At 35.7% G+C, this 19136-nt stretch overlaps 1 protein-coding gene across 10 annotated transcripts in view; it reads left to right on the forward strand.

Moving 5' to 3' along the window:
• PTPN13 (protein tyrosine phosphatase non-receptor type 13) overlaps positions 1–19136 on the forward strand; it is a 220927-nt gene that overhangs the window by 44762 nt on the left and 157029 nt on the right. The window lies entirely within an intron of this gene.

Genomic DNA, 19136 nt, shown 5'->3' on the forward strand with positions numbered 1-19136 from the left:
TTTGGTGTTTTCCTGTAGAGGAAGTCACTTGTTCCAAATGGTTGTGTGGCATTTTGGAGTTAGGAAAGTTGTTAGAACCATCCTTTGATTGTCCAACAGTATTTCATATTATGTCAGAAGTTGCACATGAAGATGGTGTTTGTCATTCACAGCACATGACCAAAACTTATTTAGAACAGTAGGTGAAAAAAGCAGGCTTCATCTAAAGAATCAGTCTCTAAAATTAATTTGAATGCGTAAATCAGGCACAAAAAAACCTGACAGAAAAAAGTAAGGATTGAAGGTAGTGATAGTTCTGAAAGTGTGATACCAGCAACTTCAGCATCGTTTGAAAACTTGCTAGATATGTAACAGTAAAACATGCATTAGAGACATACTGAATAAGAAGCTCTGGGGGTGTAGCCCAACAATTTTGTGTTTTAACAAGCCCTCAGGGACATTCTAACCCCAGCAATTTGTGTTTTAACAAGCCCTCAAGGACATTCTGATGCATACTAAAGTTTGAGAACCATTTATAGGATAGAGTTGCTAAAGACCAGGAGCCACGAGAACCTTTTGGAAAGATGCAGGATAACTACTGATTGAATACAGGAAGGTCCAGAGATAAGAGGAAGAGTGTTTGAAGACAGGTGGTAAATTAGCTTTGTTGTTTTTTAAATTCAGAGACAGGATTGGGAAAAAACAATGGTAGGGCCCACACATTAGTGCTATAACCTTTATGTCTGATGATCTTTAATTAGAGTTAGTATTAATTCAAAGAAAATTTTTCATTTTATCTAATACCACTTAACCAAAAGTCTGGCTGTTTTAAATAAACATTGTTGCTTTCAGAAAATTTTCAGAATGAAAAGTCTAGGCACTACAGAGGATACAGAATGTAGCTATGCTCCAAAGATGTTATTGAAGGAAAGACATGTTCATGGCATTATTCAGTCAATTAATAATTGTCAATTAATATTTAAGAAATACCTTCTATTTGGGAGGTATTGTGTGGAAGATCCAAATAAGTAGGTGTCACTGTTGCCCATAAGGGATTTATTCAGATAAAAGACACAAGTGCAAATTTACCACTTCAAAACAGTGCGCCAAATGAGTGACATAGACAATAAGTACAGATGTTCACAGGAGGGAGAGAGAATACTTCTTTTTATTATACTAATGGCAGGATTACTGCCCAGGCCATGACTCAGAGAATATAAAGCATCTTGCATACTGTAAGTACCTTAGGGTTTTTCTTTATTTCACATTTCATAATGTTTAATAGAGATCAAATGAATATAAAGGTCTTGTCATTGAGAAGCAATTATTGCATAACATATTCATACAGTATAATTAAGAGACCAGATGTATTATAAAATTAATTGTGAGTTAGTTGTGTCTTAAATACCATCCAGTAGGAGCTGGTTATCATAAGGCCTCCAGTCAAGTTCATAGAGTATTATTAGTAATAACAGAAAAACTGAATTTTTTTTTGTCAGTTTGAAGATTGCCAATTGTTATGATTACCAATTGGAAATTTCTGTTTATTTGGAGGAAACAAGTGGTTATCTGATTTATCAGAAATTTATGATTTTTCATTCTTTGTATTTGATAACAATATCTTTTGGTATATTTGATCACACAATATCTTTTTGTCATAAGTTCTTCTCCTGAATCTTGTAATGAATTGAAATAAAATAACTAGTTTTCTTATTTTATAGATGAATGGTGGTAGTCTTAGTTCTTTAGTAGACTCCTTACGCATAACCCTGAGGGTGGCAGGGGGGAAAAAAGCAGGTAAACTATAATAGTCTCCAGAAAGTTTGTTTTTTAAAAATGCTTTCTTGTCGAACAGAAAACCAAACACCGCATGTTCTCACTCACAAATGGGTGTTGAACAATGAGAACACATGGACACAGGAAGGGGAACATCACACACTGGGGCCTGTTGAGGGGTGGGGGGGCTAGGGGAGAGATAGCAGGGAGTGGGGGGATTGAGGAGGGATAACATTAGGAGCCATACCTAATGTAGATGATAGAGGAGACAGATGCAGCAAACCATCTTGGCATGTGCATACCTATGTAACAATCCTACACGATCTGTACATGTATCCCAGAATTTATAATTTTAAAAATGCTTTCTTGTCAGTGGCTTTTCTCCCTTATCATCTAGAACTTGTACATTGCTCCTCTTTCTTTTTCAGTATATGAGGGCAAGCATGCTGTTGACATCTCTATAAGAGGAGGCTGGAAATAAGCATTTCTACTGGGGTATTATTGAACAAAGGTCAAGGGCATTATTGATTTCTTCATCTTTTTGAGCCTCCCAGCAATTTAAGGCTTTCCATTTTTAAAAGCAAAATTGCTATGGTTATTATTCATAGTAGAATGATATCTAAGCATGGCCATATTGAAAGACATCTTCAAATGAATTTCTCTTCAGAGGAGGGAAAATGAGACTTTTAATAATTCTGCAATTCTAAACATGTAGGTAATGGTGCTGATGCAAGGTGGGTCTCCTTTTGGTGTAAGTTTCTCAGTTTTATTGCCTTATGGTTACTAAAATACAGTCTGTATGATTACCCTGAGAAATCATGAGATAGCATTCATGATGTATCTTTGTAAATATTCTGTAGTCATTAGAAAAGAATTGTACTTTTAATTCCTAGGCTGTAGCTTAAGCTTGTTAATGTTTGTGCTTAAAAAAATTTTTTTAGCTTTATTAGTTGTATACTTCATCTGTCAAATTCCTAGGGATAGTTAAAACTTACCACTATGATTATGTTTTTGTCTGTCTTCTTCTGTAGTTACATATTTGCATGCAATTTTGTATGATACATGTGATGGCTAGTGACTAGTATAAATGGACAAGATATTTTATTAATATAAAGTTTTTTCTTTCTACAAGTCATTGCAGTAAATACTGTTATCTGCTCTTAATATTGCCCCCTTTACTTTATTTTTGTTGCTACTTACCTACCTTTTGTATCTCTAGTATAGCTTTCCTCCTTCATTTTCACATCCTCTGTGCTATAATTTAGTGTTTTTGTGAATAGTAGATAGCTAGGTTTTATTTTTACCTAGCTGAGGAGTTGCTGTTCTTTAATTAGGAAGTTAATTGTAGTCACTGAAATAAAAGTTCTGGGGAAATTTTACTAAGAATCTTCCTGTATTGTGATTTCCCAGTTACATGCCTTTCAGTTCATCTTCCTCCCTCCCACCCCCACGAACTGCCCCAAATAGCTGGGATTACAGGCAGGTGCCACCACACCCAACTACTTGTTTTTGTATTTTTAGTAGAGTTGGGTTTTCACCATGTTGGCCAGTCTGGTCTCAAACTCTGACCTCAGTGGATCCACCCACCTCAGCCTCCCAAAGTGCTGGGATTACAAGCATGAGCCACCATGCCTTACCCACTTCATCTTTTTAACTGATTAAGAATCCTAGCTTATGTCAGAAAAACATACATACATTTAAGATTTTAGCTTTTATATCATGGATTAATTCATGCAGGAGCTCAGTGTTCCTACATAATAAAAAAATGCTATTCTCTTGCTCTTTCTTAATAATCTTTAGAAGTGAGGTTATTGCTACCTTGGAAAACCTAGCTTACAACAATAGTAATTGTCCAAAACAGTATTTTTTTAAAAAATTATGTAACTGTTGCTCTCTGCAGAAAACAGCTCTTTTGAATCTTGAGGTTTTAGGGTGTTAGACTAATTAGTCAAAGGAAAAGACTCAATTTCCTCACTTAGGCAAGGATATAAGTCCCTTTATAAGTAGTCACTTCTGGTTCCCTGTTTTATAAATAAAAGAATAATTAGTGAAATGAGTAATTTCAATAAACAGTTAAAAAGATAATAGAATAAAGCATTTAATAAAGAGAAATATTAAAAACAAGCCAAGTTCATTGTCTCCATTAAAAAGTTCCAAGAGATACTAGCAAGTGTCCTATGAAAATTGAAAGACCATGTTGTATTTCTTATATTCTTTAGAAAACAAATTTGAATAACATTGTAGAGAACAGAGCATATACAATTATTTGACTGTGTTTCATTTTTATAAAGTCTTATAAGTAAAAATGACAAATTACTATAGAAAGCTAAGACAAATATCAAACTTTTCTTCACTCCTAAAAAAGTGCTTACAAATTAGAATTTATAGATGACTTTAAAAAATCTTATTAGAGAATAAATAATCTATTAAATAATATTGGCAAAATTTAGTGGATATTATGTTCTATTTTTTATACACTTACTTTTATTGCATAAATACTTTCAGTAAAATTCTCTTGCTACTAAAAGGAAAAAGTATGTATAAGAAACACCTACAGAGCCGGGCGCGGTGGCTCAAGCCTGTAATCCCAGCACTTTGGGAGGCCAAGGCGGGTGGATCACGAGGTCGAGAGATCGAGACCATCCCGGTCAACATGGTGAAACCCCGTCTCTACTAAAAATACAAAAAATTAGCTGGGCATGGTGGCACGTGCCTGTAATCCCAGCTACTCAGGAGGCTGAGGCAGGAGAATTGCCTGAACCCAGGAGGCAGAGGTTGCGGTGAGCCGAGATCGTGCCATTGCACTCCAGCCTGGGTAACAAGAGCGAAACTCTGTCTCAAAAAAAAAAAAAAAAAAGAAAGAAAGTTTGATAGAATCCAAAACTCAAACTCATAAATGTTTAACGAGTTGAAAGATACAAGATCAACATGCAAAAAACAACTGTTTTACCATTTAGAAATGGTAGGGAAAAAAAGTAAAATATGCAATACAAAATTTAGAAATATGAAAACATTAGGAATAAACCTGACAAAAGATACGCAGTCCTATGTAGCAAAAACTAAAACAATGCCGAGATAAATTAACACCTAAATAGATAGACAGCTATGCTGTGTTCCTGTAACAAAAGACTCAGTATTGTTCAGATGTCAGTTTTCTCTAAATTAATCTCTAGATTCAGTGCAATTCCAACAGGCTATATGTTTTTGTAGAAATTGACAAGTGGATTGTAAAATTCATATGGAAATTCAGTGAACTTAGAGTAGCCAAAACAACTTTGAAAAAGAATAGTGTTTGAGGACTCTTACTACCTGATTTCAAAATTTATTTTAAAGCTACAGTAATCAAAATAAACAACTAGATGAGTTTAATGTAATAGAATCCAGAAATAAATCCACACCTATATGGTCAATTGATTTTCAAGAAAGAAGGGATGCTTTTTTCAATGAATGGTGCTGTAACAACTGGATATCCATATATCAAAAATTAAAATTCTAAAAGAGACAGTAATTGTGTCCCTGAGTTACGCAGAGATGTCTTAAATATGGTAGTTCCATTTTTAGTTTTTTGAGGAACCTCCATACTGTTCTCCCTAGTGGCTGTAGTAATTTACATTCCCACCAACAATATACAAGGGTTCCCCATTCTCTTCATCCTTACCAACATTTATTATTGCCTTTCTTTTTTATACAAGTCATTTTAACTGGAGTGAGATTCTATCTCATTGTAGTTTTAAATTTCTCTGATTATTAGTGATTTTCAGCATTTTTTAATATACCTGTTGGCCATTTGTATGTCTTCCTTTGAGAAATGTCCATTCAGATCATTTGACCACTTTTTAATTGGGACACTTTGTTTTTTTCTTCTTATATTGTTTGTGTTCCTTATATATTCTGGCTATTAATCCTTTATCAGATGGATAGTTTACAAAAATGTCTCCCATTCTGTGGGTTGTCTTTGTGTTGTTTCCTTTCCTATGCAGAAGCTTTTTAGCTGGTTGTGATCCTATTTGTTCAATTTTGCTGTGAACAAAAATGGTTTAGTTGCCTGTGCTTCTGAGTCTTACTCAAGAAATCTTTGTGCACACCAATGTCCTGGGGTTTTTTCCCAATATTTTTTTTATAGTAGCTTCATAGTTTCAGGTCTTAGATTTAAGTCTTTAATCTATTTTGATTTGATTTTTGTATATGGCAAGAGATAGGGGTCTATCTTCATTCTTTGGCATATGGGCATTCAGTTTTCCCAGCATTATTTATCGAGGAGAATGTTCACTGCAGCCTCTGCCTCCTGGGTATAAGTGATTCTCCCTGCCTCAGCCTCTCAAGTAGCTGGGATTACAGGTGCCCACCACAACACTCAGCTAATGCTCATATTTTTAGTAAAGACAGGTTTTTGCCATGTTGGCCAGGCTGGTCTCAAACTCCTGACCTTAGGTGATCTGCCTGCCTGGGCCTCCCAAAGTGCTGGAATTACAGGCATAAGCTACTGCGCCTGGCCTTTATCACTGTTTTATGGGGTTGTGTTTTTGTTTTTTTGTTTTGAAGCATGGTCTCACTCTGTCACCCAGGTTGGAGTGCAGTGGCATGATCATGGCTCACTGCAGCCTCTGCCTCATAGGCTCAAGTGATCCTCTCACCTCAATCTCCTGAGGAGCTGGGACTACAGACATGCACCATGCTTGACTAATTTTTGTATTTGTCTGTAGAGAAGGGATTTTACCATGTTGCCCAGGCTCGTCTCAAATTCTTAAGCCCAGACTCTCTGCCCGCCTCAGCCTCCCAAAGTGCTGGAATTATAGGCATAAGCCATTGTACCAGCCTGTTTTATAGTTTTAATTGTAGAGGTCTTCTACTTCTTTGGTGAAGTTTATTCCTAGGTATTTTATTTTATCTGTGACACTTGTAAATGGAATTACTTTCTTAATTTCTTTGTCAAATAGTTTGCTATTGGTATAGAAATGCTATTGATTTTTCTATGTTGATTTTTGTGTTCTTTAACTTTACTGAATTTGTTTATCAGTTCCCATAATTTTCTGGTAGAGTGTTTAGGTTTTTCTAAATAGAAGATCATATCATTTTTAAATAAGAATAATCTGACTTCTTTTCCAGTTTGGATGTCCTTTATTTCTCTAATTGCTCTAGCTAGAACTTCTAGCACTATTTTGAATAACAGTAGTGGAAGTAGGCATCCTTATCTCATTACAGATCTTAGAGGAAAGGCTTTCACTTTTTTTCTATTCAGTATAGTACTAGCTGTGGGTTTGTCATATATGGCCTTGATCATGTTGAGGTATGTTCCTTCTATACTGTTTGTTCAGAGTTTTTATCATTAAAATTTTATTGAATGCTTTTACAACATGTATTGAAATGATCTTATGGTTTTTGTCTTTTATTCTATTGATAAGATGTCTTCCATTTATTGATTTGCCTATGTTGAACTATCCTTCCATCCCTGGGATGAATCCCACTTGAACATGATGAATGTCTTTTTACTGTGTTATTGTTAGTATTTTGTTAAGGATTTTTGCATTTCTATTTATCAGTAATATTGACCTGTAGGTTTTATTTTTTTTAAATGTGTTTTTGTCTGGTTTTTATATCAGGGTAATACTGGCTTCAGGAAATGAGTTTGGAAGTATTCCTACCTCCTTGACTTTTGGGAATCATTTGAGTAGGAATTACTTTTTAAATCATTTAAAAAGTAGGTATTACTTTTTAAAATGTTTAATAGAATTCAGCAGTGAAACCATTGGGTCCTGGGCTTTTCTTTGATGGGAGACTTTTTATTACTTCTCTTATCTCATTACTTGTTATTGGTCTATTGTTATTTGGATTTCTTCATGGTTTAGTCTTGGTTGGGTATATGTTTCTAGGAATTGATCCATTTTTTCTAGGTTTTCCAATTTATTGGGATACAGTTGCTCCTAGTCTCTAATGATCCTTTGAATTTCTTTGATATCAGTTGTAATATCCCCTTTTTCATCACCGCTTTTATTTATTTGGGTCTTTTCCCTATTTTTCTTAGTCTGGCTAAAAGTTTGTCGATTTTGTTTATCTTTTCAAAAAACTAATTAGCCAGATGCAGTGGCACACACCTGTAGTCCAAGCTACACAGGAGCCTGAGGCAGGAGAATTGGATCAGCTGAGACTAGGAGTTTGAGGTTTCAGTACACTGTGATCACGCCTGTGAATAGCCACTGTATTTTAGCCTGGGCAATGTAATGATGCACCATCTGTTAAAAACAAAAAGCGAAAAACACAAAATCCAATTTTTTTGTCTCAATTTTAATTATTTTTGATCTGATCTTTATTTCTTCTACTAATTTTGGTTTTGGTTTGCTACAGCTTTCTCTTAAAAAGTGTTGTAGTTATTATTTTGATTAGTTTTTCTTGTCTACTAAAATGTGCATGATTTATACACAACAATTACAGTGTTAGAGTATTCTGTACTTATCACCAGTGGATTTTATTCTGTCAGTTGATTTCTTGTTGCTTATAAACATTCTTTCAGATTGAAGACCTCTCTTTAGCATTTTTGGTAAGACATATCTGGTGCTACAAAATCCATCAGCTTTTGTTTAGGAAAGTCATTATTTCTCCTTCATGTTTGAAGGATAATTTTGCTGTATGTAATATCCTAGGTTGAAACAGTTTTTCTCTTCAGCATTTTGAATATGTCATTCCATTCCCTACTGGCCTATGAAGTGTCCAGTATAAATTCTGCCAGACATATCAGAGCTCCTTTATATGTTATTTTCATCTTTTATCTTGCTGCTTTTATGATCCTTTCTCTATCCTTCACCTTTGAGTTTGATTATTATATACCTTGAGATAGTTTTATTTGGGTCAGATCTTCTTGGTGTTCTTTCATCTTTTTGTACTTGGATATTCATACTGTAGGTTTGAAAAGTTCTCTGTTATTAAACTTTCTGTTGCACTCTCTCTCTCTCTCTTTATATCCTTTTTAAGGCCAATAATTCTTAGATTTGCCCTTTTGAGGTTATTTTCCAGATCTTGTAGCCATGTTTTATTCCTTTTTATTCTTTCTTATTTTATTCTTTCTTATTTTTTACCCCTGACTGTGTATTTCCATATAGCCTGTTGTTGAGCTTATCAATTCTTTCTTCTGCTTGATTAGTTCTACTGTTGAGATTCTCTGATGCATTTTTCAGTTTGTTTGAATTTTTCAGTTCCAGAATTTCTGCTTGATTTTTTAAAATTTTAATGTCTTTGTCAAATTCCTCTGATAGAATTCTGAATTGCTTCTCTTGTTTTCTTGATGATCATTGAGTTTCCTTCAGATGGCTATTTTGAATTTCCTGTCTAAATGGAATATCTTCATCACTCCAAGATTGGTCACTAGTGCCTTATTTAGCACATTTGGTGAAGTCATTTTTCCTTGTGTGTCCCTGATACTTTTGGATGTTTATTGATGTCTGGGCATTGAAGAGTTAGGTATTTATTCCAATCTTTGCAGTCCAGTCTTGTTTGTACTCAACTTTCTTGATAAGGCTTTCCATGAATTCAAAGGGGATTGGTTGTTGTGATTAAGCCTGCAATTACTGCAGCGGTTTCAGCACTAGGGGGCACCCTAAACCCATGAGCACTGCAACTCTCACAGACCCCTACCTACACTGCCTTGGTGAACCTGAATAAGGGAAATTCCCTAGGTTACCAGACTAAGTCACTTGCTCTCTTTCCTCTCTTTTCCCCAGTCAGAAGGAACCTTTCTCTGTACTATGCTGCCTGGACTTGAGGGAGAGGTGACACAGACATTCCTGTGACCACCACAGCTGACACTGCAGAGTCTCACATGAAGGCTTATAGACCAGCACAGTACTGGGGTTCACCCAAGTTACATGGCCACTACTGCCAGTGTTTATTCAAGGCCCATGACTACTTTAGTCAGCAGGTGGTGAATCCTGCTGGAATTGAGTCTGTTCCATCAGGACACTGCATTTTCTTCTTGCCCAGAATGGGTCTAGAAATACCATCTAGGATCAAAGACTTGGAATTGGGGGCTTCAAGAATCTGGTACCCAAGTAGTAAGACAAGTCCTCTGTGCTCTTCCTACTCCATCCTCCACATGGAAATTGTCTTCCCCAGGAGCTGCACTGCCTGGAGTTGGGGAGGGGTGATACAGGCACTCCCTTAGCTGCCACCATTGGTTTCACACTGGGTTGCATCCCAAGTCCACTGCCTCTGAGACCAGTGCAGCACCAGGGTTTGCCTGATGACTGCAGTCCTTGTGGCCTGACTGCCACTCAAATTTATTCTGTGATCCAGTCCACTTTAGTTAGCTGATGGTGAACCCCCCACTGGCCTGAAACTGGGTTCTTTTTGCTGGAGTTGAGGATTCCCCTCTAGCCCACTGGTGGTCTGAATGCTCCCTCCATAGGCATTGACAGAATTCCTACCTGTATTGTGTTCTGCTGTGACAGAGCAACACTGAGCTTCATTGCAAAGTCCCAAACTATCTTCACTGTCTCCTCCAAACATATAGACTCTGACTACTCACTGCACTGCCTGGAATTGGTGTAGTCCATGCATGACTGTCTCTCCTATACTCTTCTATACCTCTTTCCTTGATAAAAGTACCCGATTTGAGCATGGGAACTTTTATTACTCACCTGATTTTTTTGTTCTTATGAAGGTGCTGTCTTGCATGGATTGTTCAATTTAGTGTTCCGAACAGGAGATTATTGCTCAGGGTTCTATTTGGCCATCTTGCTCTGTCTCCTTCCTGGTAATTTTTAAATACTTCTCTTTTCTTTGCAAAGAGAAAATTAGTAAACTAGACAATAGTGCTGAAGAGATCACCCTAATACTAAAAATATGAGAGAGTTTAGGTTTATGAAGCATTGAATGAGAGGGTCCAACATACCCAAGTTCCAGAAGGAAAACCAAGAGGATAGGAAACAGAACAATTAATGAAGATATAATAGTTGATAATTTTTGAGAGCTGATAAAATATGTAAATCTTCAAATTCTAGAAGCTTAAGTCACAGTCAAAATAATAATAATAATAATGGGATTGGAAGTATAGGAAACTATAAACAAGAAGAAGGTTTTTAAAGCAATCAGAAAGAAACAGAAAGCTGAATTACCTACAAAAAAAAAAAAAGAGTTCGCTTAATAGCAGACTGAACAGTAAAAATAAAGTCAGAATTTGGTAGAATTATTAAAATTTTTATAACTACTTAATTTCATTAAGAAATAAAATCTTAAAACTGCTGTGAGGATACATAATTATTTCAAGAAAAAAGAGAAAACATTATCACTATAACAACCTAGAATAACATTGTCTAAAAGAAATATAAACATCATTATATAATTTAATGTTCTCTATGAGCTGCATTAGAAGGATGAAAAGAGATAGATGAAATTAATTGCTGTATTTTATTTAATCCAATATATTAAAAATACCATTTTTATATGTAACCAGTATAAAAAAGTGTTAATAAGATGTTGTACACTTTATTTGTACTAAGTCATCAAAATCTGTTTTGCACTCATAGCATATGCCAATTCAGACTCTAAATTTTATCAAAAATGTTTATATTTCATAAAATATACAGATGAAAAAGTAATTTACATACCTAAGTTGTTACAAGCATACTTAAAAGTTTTCCAACATCTAATTAAGTATTCATCTTAAAATTAAATTTTAAATAAATTAAAATTTTAATTCCTCGGTTTCAGAGGCCACATTTCAAATTCTTAAAAGTGGCCAGGCATTGTGATTCACACCTGTAATCCCAGCACTTTGGGAGGCCAAGGCAGGTAAATCACTTGAGGTCAGGAGTTCAACACCAGCCTGGTCAACATGGTGAAACTCTGCCTCTACTAAGAATACAAACATTAGCCAGGCATGATGGCACATGCCTGTATTCCCAGCTACTCAGGAGGCTGAGGCAGGAGAATTGCTTGAACCTGGGAAGTGGGGGTTACAATGAGCTGAGATCGTGCCACTGCACTTCAGGCTAGGTGACAGACCAAGACTCCATCTCAAAAAACAAAAACAAACAAACAAAAAACTTAAAAGCCACACATGGTTGATGGCCACTGCATTGGAATGTACAGATAGAATTTGATGTCTTTCTAAACTTTGGTTCAAGATTAAGGTCAAAACAAAACATTTTCATATGAAAACTGTGAGTACTTACCAACAACAAATCCTCATTTAAAAAAATTACTAAAAGATGTATTTCAGGAAGATGAAAATATGACCCAGAGGAAGAAAAAGATTCAAGAAGGAACAGTAACCAAAAGAATCAGTCAACTTAATGGTGAATCTAAACAATCAATGGCTGTATAAAACATCAACAGCAATCATCGCAAATTTAAAATTATAAGTAAAATAGTAGTATGTAAGACTGACGTAGGTGATAGGAATTAAAGCAGTCTAAGGGTTGATTCGGTTTATGAGAATAATAGCAATAATTGGCCTTAGAGTTTGCGTAGTTCAAATATCCTTAAAGTTTTTGGCAATAATCACAAAATAAGAAAATGTAAAACTTCTAATCTGGTAGAAACCAAGGAGAATAAGTAGCACAATTAAAGTGTAAGAAGGGAGACAAAGCATGAACTTTAAATTGAATTCCTGAGGTTTTTTAAAAAAAAGACTTTATAGGAAATAGAGAACGTTTTTATGGATTAAAAGTTTTTGAGTAAATATTTGTACAGGTTATGCAACTTTTAAAAGGTCAAATTCTAATTAGTTCCTTAATATTATATTCCTTATTATCTATAGCCATACTTTTGTAAAGAGTGTATCAGTTGTCTTTGACATGCTACATCTTGCCCTGCATTCATAAGTCCAGAATTAACAGGTCCTTCAAGTTAAATGTGTTTGAGCTATGTGAAATTACCCATTTGTTCCCTGGAAACAAACTATAAAACATGAAATTATATTTAATGTCTAACATGCTTAATATGAATAATGTAGGTTGTTAGATAAGTATATGACACACTTGTAGCAAACTAACCCTTCCACAAAAACACAGTCAATGCACTGTGTTTTAATTTAAAATTATTTTGACTTCAGATGTTCTAAACAGACAGTTTTATAAATTTAAATAGGCATGCAGTTAGGAGAGTTACTACAGTTCATCCTCTCTAGTCTTATCCTTGGTGATAAATGTTAATTTTGCTCACTATATTTATTGTTTAATTTTTTATACCTAACAGAGACTTTACTGTTGAGGTATAAGATATATTGCAAACAGCATTATTCTTAATTGTACAGCCTGATGAATTTTATGAATGTGCACACTCATATAGTCACCACCCAGATTCAGATATAGAGCATTTTCAGTACCTGGAAGGCTCCCTTATGCTCCCTCCTAGTCAATTCTTGTTTACCAAGGGTAATCACTACTATGACATATCACACAGATAATGTTTGCCTGGTTTTGAACATCATGAAAATGGAATCATACAATGTGAACTCTTTGGTGTTTGACTTCTTTTACTCAACATTCTGTTAGACTTACTCAGATTATGTAACTAACATTTTTAAAGAAAATATTTTACAAGTATTTATCAATATCTTTTCTCCAATATAGAAATTAAAAGAGAGCTTTATACCTTGTATCATTTAGTAACAAGTTAAAATTTTACTTTCTTGGCATGATGTATATCATAGTTAACATTTTTAAAGGAAGTGTATACTATTTTTGAAAAACTGAATAGTTTACCATTCACATAATCTTTCTTCCTTCTTTTCTTTTTGAGAAGGAAAATGTCTTTAAAATGTAAGTGGCAGGGCAGAGAAAGGTGAGGGGAATATGGTCAGTAGCAACAGAAAATGGCATTAGTGATTATAAAAATATTTTTAATGAGTACCTCCAGATCATGTTTACATTGGAACCATGTTATCACAAGACAAAGCCAGTTTCTCTCTGGAAAGATATCTATTTTCTCCTCTGGAAACTAAAAAACATACACTATTCTTCATTGACCTTTTCATCCAGTTCCCCAAAAATGAAATAAATACCAGTCACCTTTGATATTATCAATGTTTCTGTCTTTGTATAAGTTTCAGGCCCTTGAAAGTAAAATGAAATCACTGAGTTCATATTTAAATTTTATATCTGCTCTTCTTACACCCCCACTCCCAAGATTTATGCAGATGGCAGAGGTGGAAGAAAAAAGGATCTCTTTTAACTTGAAACTTTGTCTGCACTTGCAAAACAAAACAAAACAAAAACCTGCTGCTTTTTGTTTACCATAAAACTTTTTTTACTGCTAATTATCTCCATTGTAGTTTATCTGGCAAAATGTAATATGGCAGCTGTAAAATCTACAGAGGCTATAATGAAATTGCTAAGTGGCAACAGAAATGCTAGCACTTTAAGAGGCTTAGCACATCATTTCAAAATTGCTTTGACAAAATTGTTAAGCTAACAATAAGATTAAGTTTTTAAATAGAATTTACCATTCAGAGTTAACATTTTTATAGCTGCTTTAACAGGATGGTCAAATAAGATATGATTGTTATATTAAAAAAAAAAACACTTTGAAGCAAACTGTCTTTTAGAAGTCTGCAGCTAAAATATTACACATACATAGAATAGTTTTCCTCTCAAAGTTTGGATACGCTTCAGGGAAATAAAGACTGGTATTAATTCCTTGACCTTCTTGAGGTACTGGTTGTGTGACTAATGATGCGTTTGTATATCAGACAGGGTGAGAGATTAAAGGTGCTCACCTCATATACTATGGATATTTATTAGATTTATAGGAAGTGTTGGATTACAGGCACTTACCACAGCTACTCGGAAGCAGAAGCAAGAGGATCGCTTGAGCCCAGGAGTTTGAGGCTGCAGCCAGCTATGATCGCATGCACCACTGCTATCCAGCCTGGGTGACAGAGTGAGACTCCTGACTCTTAAGAATACATAAATATATACAAAGTGTTACAGAAGAAACAAAATGCTTAGGAAGTTTATTTGTAGTTTGCTTTACTTTGGGAATGAGATAGGAAAAGCCAAATGAAGTTAATGTTTAATTAAGTTGTGTAGGGGAAAAGAAATATCTTTTTCTTACCCATTGCTAGGTTCATGGCTGAGGTGCCTATAATAAAAGACAGATGAGCAAAAGAAAAACATACAAATTTATGGTATATAAGTTTTATGTAACACAAGAGCCTTTGGAATTGAAAATTTAAAGGAACAAGTAAACCTGTGGGGAGTTTTGCACTGTTTGATAGAGAAGTGGGTGGGATTGAGAGTATAATTGGATAGCAAAATACGATCTAATGTAATAAACTGGGGGAAACTTAGCAAGGCCTTTTTGTTCAGATTCTTCTTTGTGTCCCTGTGTCTTCAGAGATGAAGATGTTTCTTTCCTCCAGCTATACAAATGGCACCTCTTGAATGAAGGTCTTTTGACCTATTTCCAATGAAAAGGGTGGGAGAAGGTCAGAGAGTGACCTTCCTGCTTCTGTGGTTTTCTCAAATACCAAGGTGCCATAATCTGGGGCAGCATGTTCTGAAACCCATCAGTGGATAAGGCAGTTTACTTCTAAATGTCAGTGACAGTCTCAATTTGGTGCTCTTTACTCTTGCTTCCATATTATAAAAAGAGAAGAGCTATTTAAGTCTCTTCTGTAACCTGAAATTACTGATAGTTATTCTGCCTTTCTAATAAAATGATGTTATTATAATTTGGATAAATTAGTTACTTGTAACATTTTTTGGCTTGCTGTATCTCCTGTAAAGTGCCTTATTTACAGCTTTGTAAGATGCATAACAAAACAAAAAAAGCATTGGGAAAGGATATAAAGTAGTACATACCTCATCTTATTATATACTTAATACCAGTTAATTGACATAGAATTGGAGCAAGTTCAAGGTCAAGAAGCAACTTAATTAAGCTATGATACCATTTTAATATCCCTAATGAGAACAGTGGTTTTTATTTGTGTGTAGGGTAGGTTGGTACACATACGGGAATCTCAGGAAGGTTTTTAGAAATACTGTGTGGATTCCTGTGCTCTGTCTCCAGAATTCACACCAAAGTCCTCAGTGGATCAGGAAACAGAAAGCCTCTGTCATTTCTTAATTACCTTAAACTCCCAGTCAGGCATTATAAATAAGTTTGTTTCAGTATTCAAATTAGCCAAGCTGACTCTTACTTTAAATCATACGTGAAAACGTAACTAAAAGAGATTGGAGAATAGAGATCAAAAGTATTCTCTGGGTGAATAATTTAGAGTTTCTGGTATTTGAAAGTTGAAAGAAAACTTTGCTTTTCTTGAGAGTGGAACTCCAAAATATTTTTTTTGCAGGTGATCAGCAAAGTCTAAATTAGTAAGTTATTTTCAAGCAGGGCAGAAGGGCAACTTAAAAAGGTTGTGGACCTGTGGTATAGATTTTAAATGGGAAACAATTTTTTTTTTTTTTTTTTGCAAATATTTCAGTTAGGTAATTACAAAGGCATTGTACCTGATCTTTAGGGAAATTATAATTTGTATCCTTAAACCACCTTTATTTTAGAAGAAATATGTGAAAACAGGGTTACAAAAACTTTTTTTTTTAATTGCATTTTAGGTTTTGGGGTACATGTGATGAACATGCAAGATTGTTGCATAGGTACACACATAGCAGTGTGGTTTGCTGCCTTCCATCCCCTCACCTGTATCTGTCATTTCTCCCCATGCTATCTCTTCCCACCTCCCCACCCCCCGCCCCTCCCCCATTTCCCCCCAACGGACCCCAGTGTGTAATGCTCCCCTCCCTGTGTCCATGTGTTCTCATTGTTCAACACCCGCCTATGAGTGAGAATATACGGTGTTTGATTTTCTGCTCTTGTGTCAGTTTGCTGAGAATGATGGTTTCCAGGTTCATCCATGTCCCTACAAAGGACGTGAACTCATCGTTTTTGATGGCTGCGTAATATTCCATGGTGTATATGTACCACATTTTCCCTATCCAGTCTATCATCGTTGGGCATTTGGGTTGGTTCCAGGTCTTTGCTATTGTAAACAGTGCTGCAATGAACATTCGTGTGCACGTGTCCTTGTAGTAGAATGATTTATAATCCTTTGGATATATACCCAGTAATGGGATTGCTGGGTCAAATGGGATTTCTATTTTTAGGTCCTTGAGGAATCGCCACACTGTCTTCCACAATGGTTGAATTAATTTACATTCCCACCAACAGTGTAAAAGTGTTCCTATTTCTCCACATCCTCTCCAGCATCTGTTGTTTCCCGATTTTTTAATGATCGCCATTCTAACTGGTGTGAGATGGTATCTCAATGTGGTTTTGATTTGCATTTCTCTGATGACCAGTGATGATGAGCATTTTTTCATATGTTTGTTGGCCTCCTGTATGTCTTCTTTTGTAAAGTATCTGCTCATATCCTTCGCCCATTTTTGAATTGGCTTGTTTGTTTTTTTCTTGTAGATCTGCTTTAGTTCTTTGTAAATTCTGGATATCAGCCCCTTGTCAGATGGGTAGGCTGCAAAAATTTTTTCCCATTCTGTTGGTTGCCGATTCACTCTACTGACTGTTTCTTTTGCCGTACAGAAGCTGTGGAGTTTAATTAGGTCCCATTTATCTATTTTGGCTTTTGTTGCCATTGCTTTTGGCGTTTTGGTCATGAAGTCCTTGCCTACACCTATGTCCTGAATGGTTTTGCCTAGATTTTCTTCTAAGGTTTTTATGGTATTAGGTCTGATGTTTAAGTCTTTAATCCATCTGGAGTTAATTTTGGTGTAAGGTGTCAGGAAGGGGTCCTGTTTCTGCTTTCTGCACATGGCTAGCCAGTTTTCCCAACACCATTTATTAAACAGGGAGTCCTTTCCCCATTGCTTGTTTTTGTCAGGTTTGTCGAAGATCAGATGGTTGTAGGTATGTTGTATTTCCCCTGAGGCCTCTGTTCTGTTCCATTGGTCTATATCTCTGTTTTTGTACCAGTACCATGCTGTTTTGATTACTGTAGCCTTGTAGTATAGTTTGAAGTCTGGTAGTGTGATGCCTCCTGCTTTGTTCTTTTTGCTTAGAATTGACTTGGCTACGCGGGCTCTCTTTTGGTTCCATATGAAGTTTAAGGTGTTTTTTTCCAGTTCTGTGAAGAAGGTCATTGGTAGCTTGATGGGAATAGCATTGAATCTGTAAATTACTCTGGGCAGTATGGCCATTTACACGATGTTGATTCTTCCTAACCATGAACATGGAATGTTTCTCCATCTGTTTGTATCCTCTCTTATTTCGTTGAGCAATGGCTTGTAGTTCTCCTTGAAGAGGTCCTTTACGTTCCTTGTTAGTTGTATTCCTAGGTACTTTATTCTCTTTGTAGCAATTGTGAATGGCAGTTCGTTCTTGATTTGGCTCTCTTGAAGTCTATTACTGGTGTATAGGAATGCTTGTGATTTTTGCACGTTGATTTTGTATCCTGAGACTTTGCTGAAGTTGTTTATCAGTTTCAGGAGATTTTGGGCTGAGATGATGGGGTCTTCCAGATATACAATCATGTCATCTGCAAATAGAGACAATTTGATTTCCTCCTTTCCAATTTGGATACCCTTTATTTCTTTTTCTTGCCTGATCGCTCTGGCTAGAACTTCCAGTACTATATTCAATAGGAGTGGTGAGAGAGGGCATCCTTGTCTAGTGCCAGATTTCAAAGGGAATGCTTCCAGTTTTTGCCCATTCAGTATGATATTGGCTGTTGGTTTGTCATAAATAGCTTTTATTGTTTTGAGATATGTTCCGTCAATACCTAGTTTATTGAGGGTTTTTAGCATAAAGGGTTGTTGAATTTTGTCAAAAGCCTTCTCTGCATCAATTGAGATAATCATGTGGTTTTTGTCTTTGGTTCTGTTTATGTGGTGAATTACGTTTATGGACTTGCGTATGTTGAACCAGCCTTGCATCCCTTGGATGAATCCTACTTAATCATGGTAGATGAGCTTTTTGATATGCTGTTGCAATCGGTTTGCCAGTATTTTATTGAAGATTTTTGCATCTATGTTCATCATGGATATTGGCCTGAAATTTTCTTTTCTTGTTGAGTCTCTGCCGGGTTTTGGTATCAGGATGATGTTTGTCTCGTAAAATGATTTGGGAAGGATTCCCTCTTTTTGGATTGTCTGGAATAGTTTCAGAAGGAATGGTATCAGCTCCTCTTTGTATGTCTGGTAGAATTCAGCTGTGAACCCATCTGGACCTGGGCTTTTTTTGGGTGATAGGCTCTTTATTGCTGCCTCAACTTCAGACCATGTTATTGGTCTATTCAGGGTTTCGGCTTCTTCCAGGTTTAGGCTTGGGAGGATGCAGGTGTCCAGGAATTTATCCATTTCTTCCAGGTTTACTAGTTTATTTGCATAGAGTTGTTTGTAATAATCTCTGATGATGGTTTGGATTTCTATGGA

The sequence above is a fragment of the Saimiri boliviensis genome, chromosome 3, assembly GCF_048565385.1.
Source record: "Saimiri boliviensis isolate mSaiBol1 chromosome 3, mSaiBol1.pri, whole genome shotgun sequence".
Lineage (NCBI taxonomy): Eukaryota > Metazoa > Chordata > Mammalia > Primates > Cebidae > Saimiri > Saimiri boliviensis.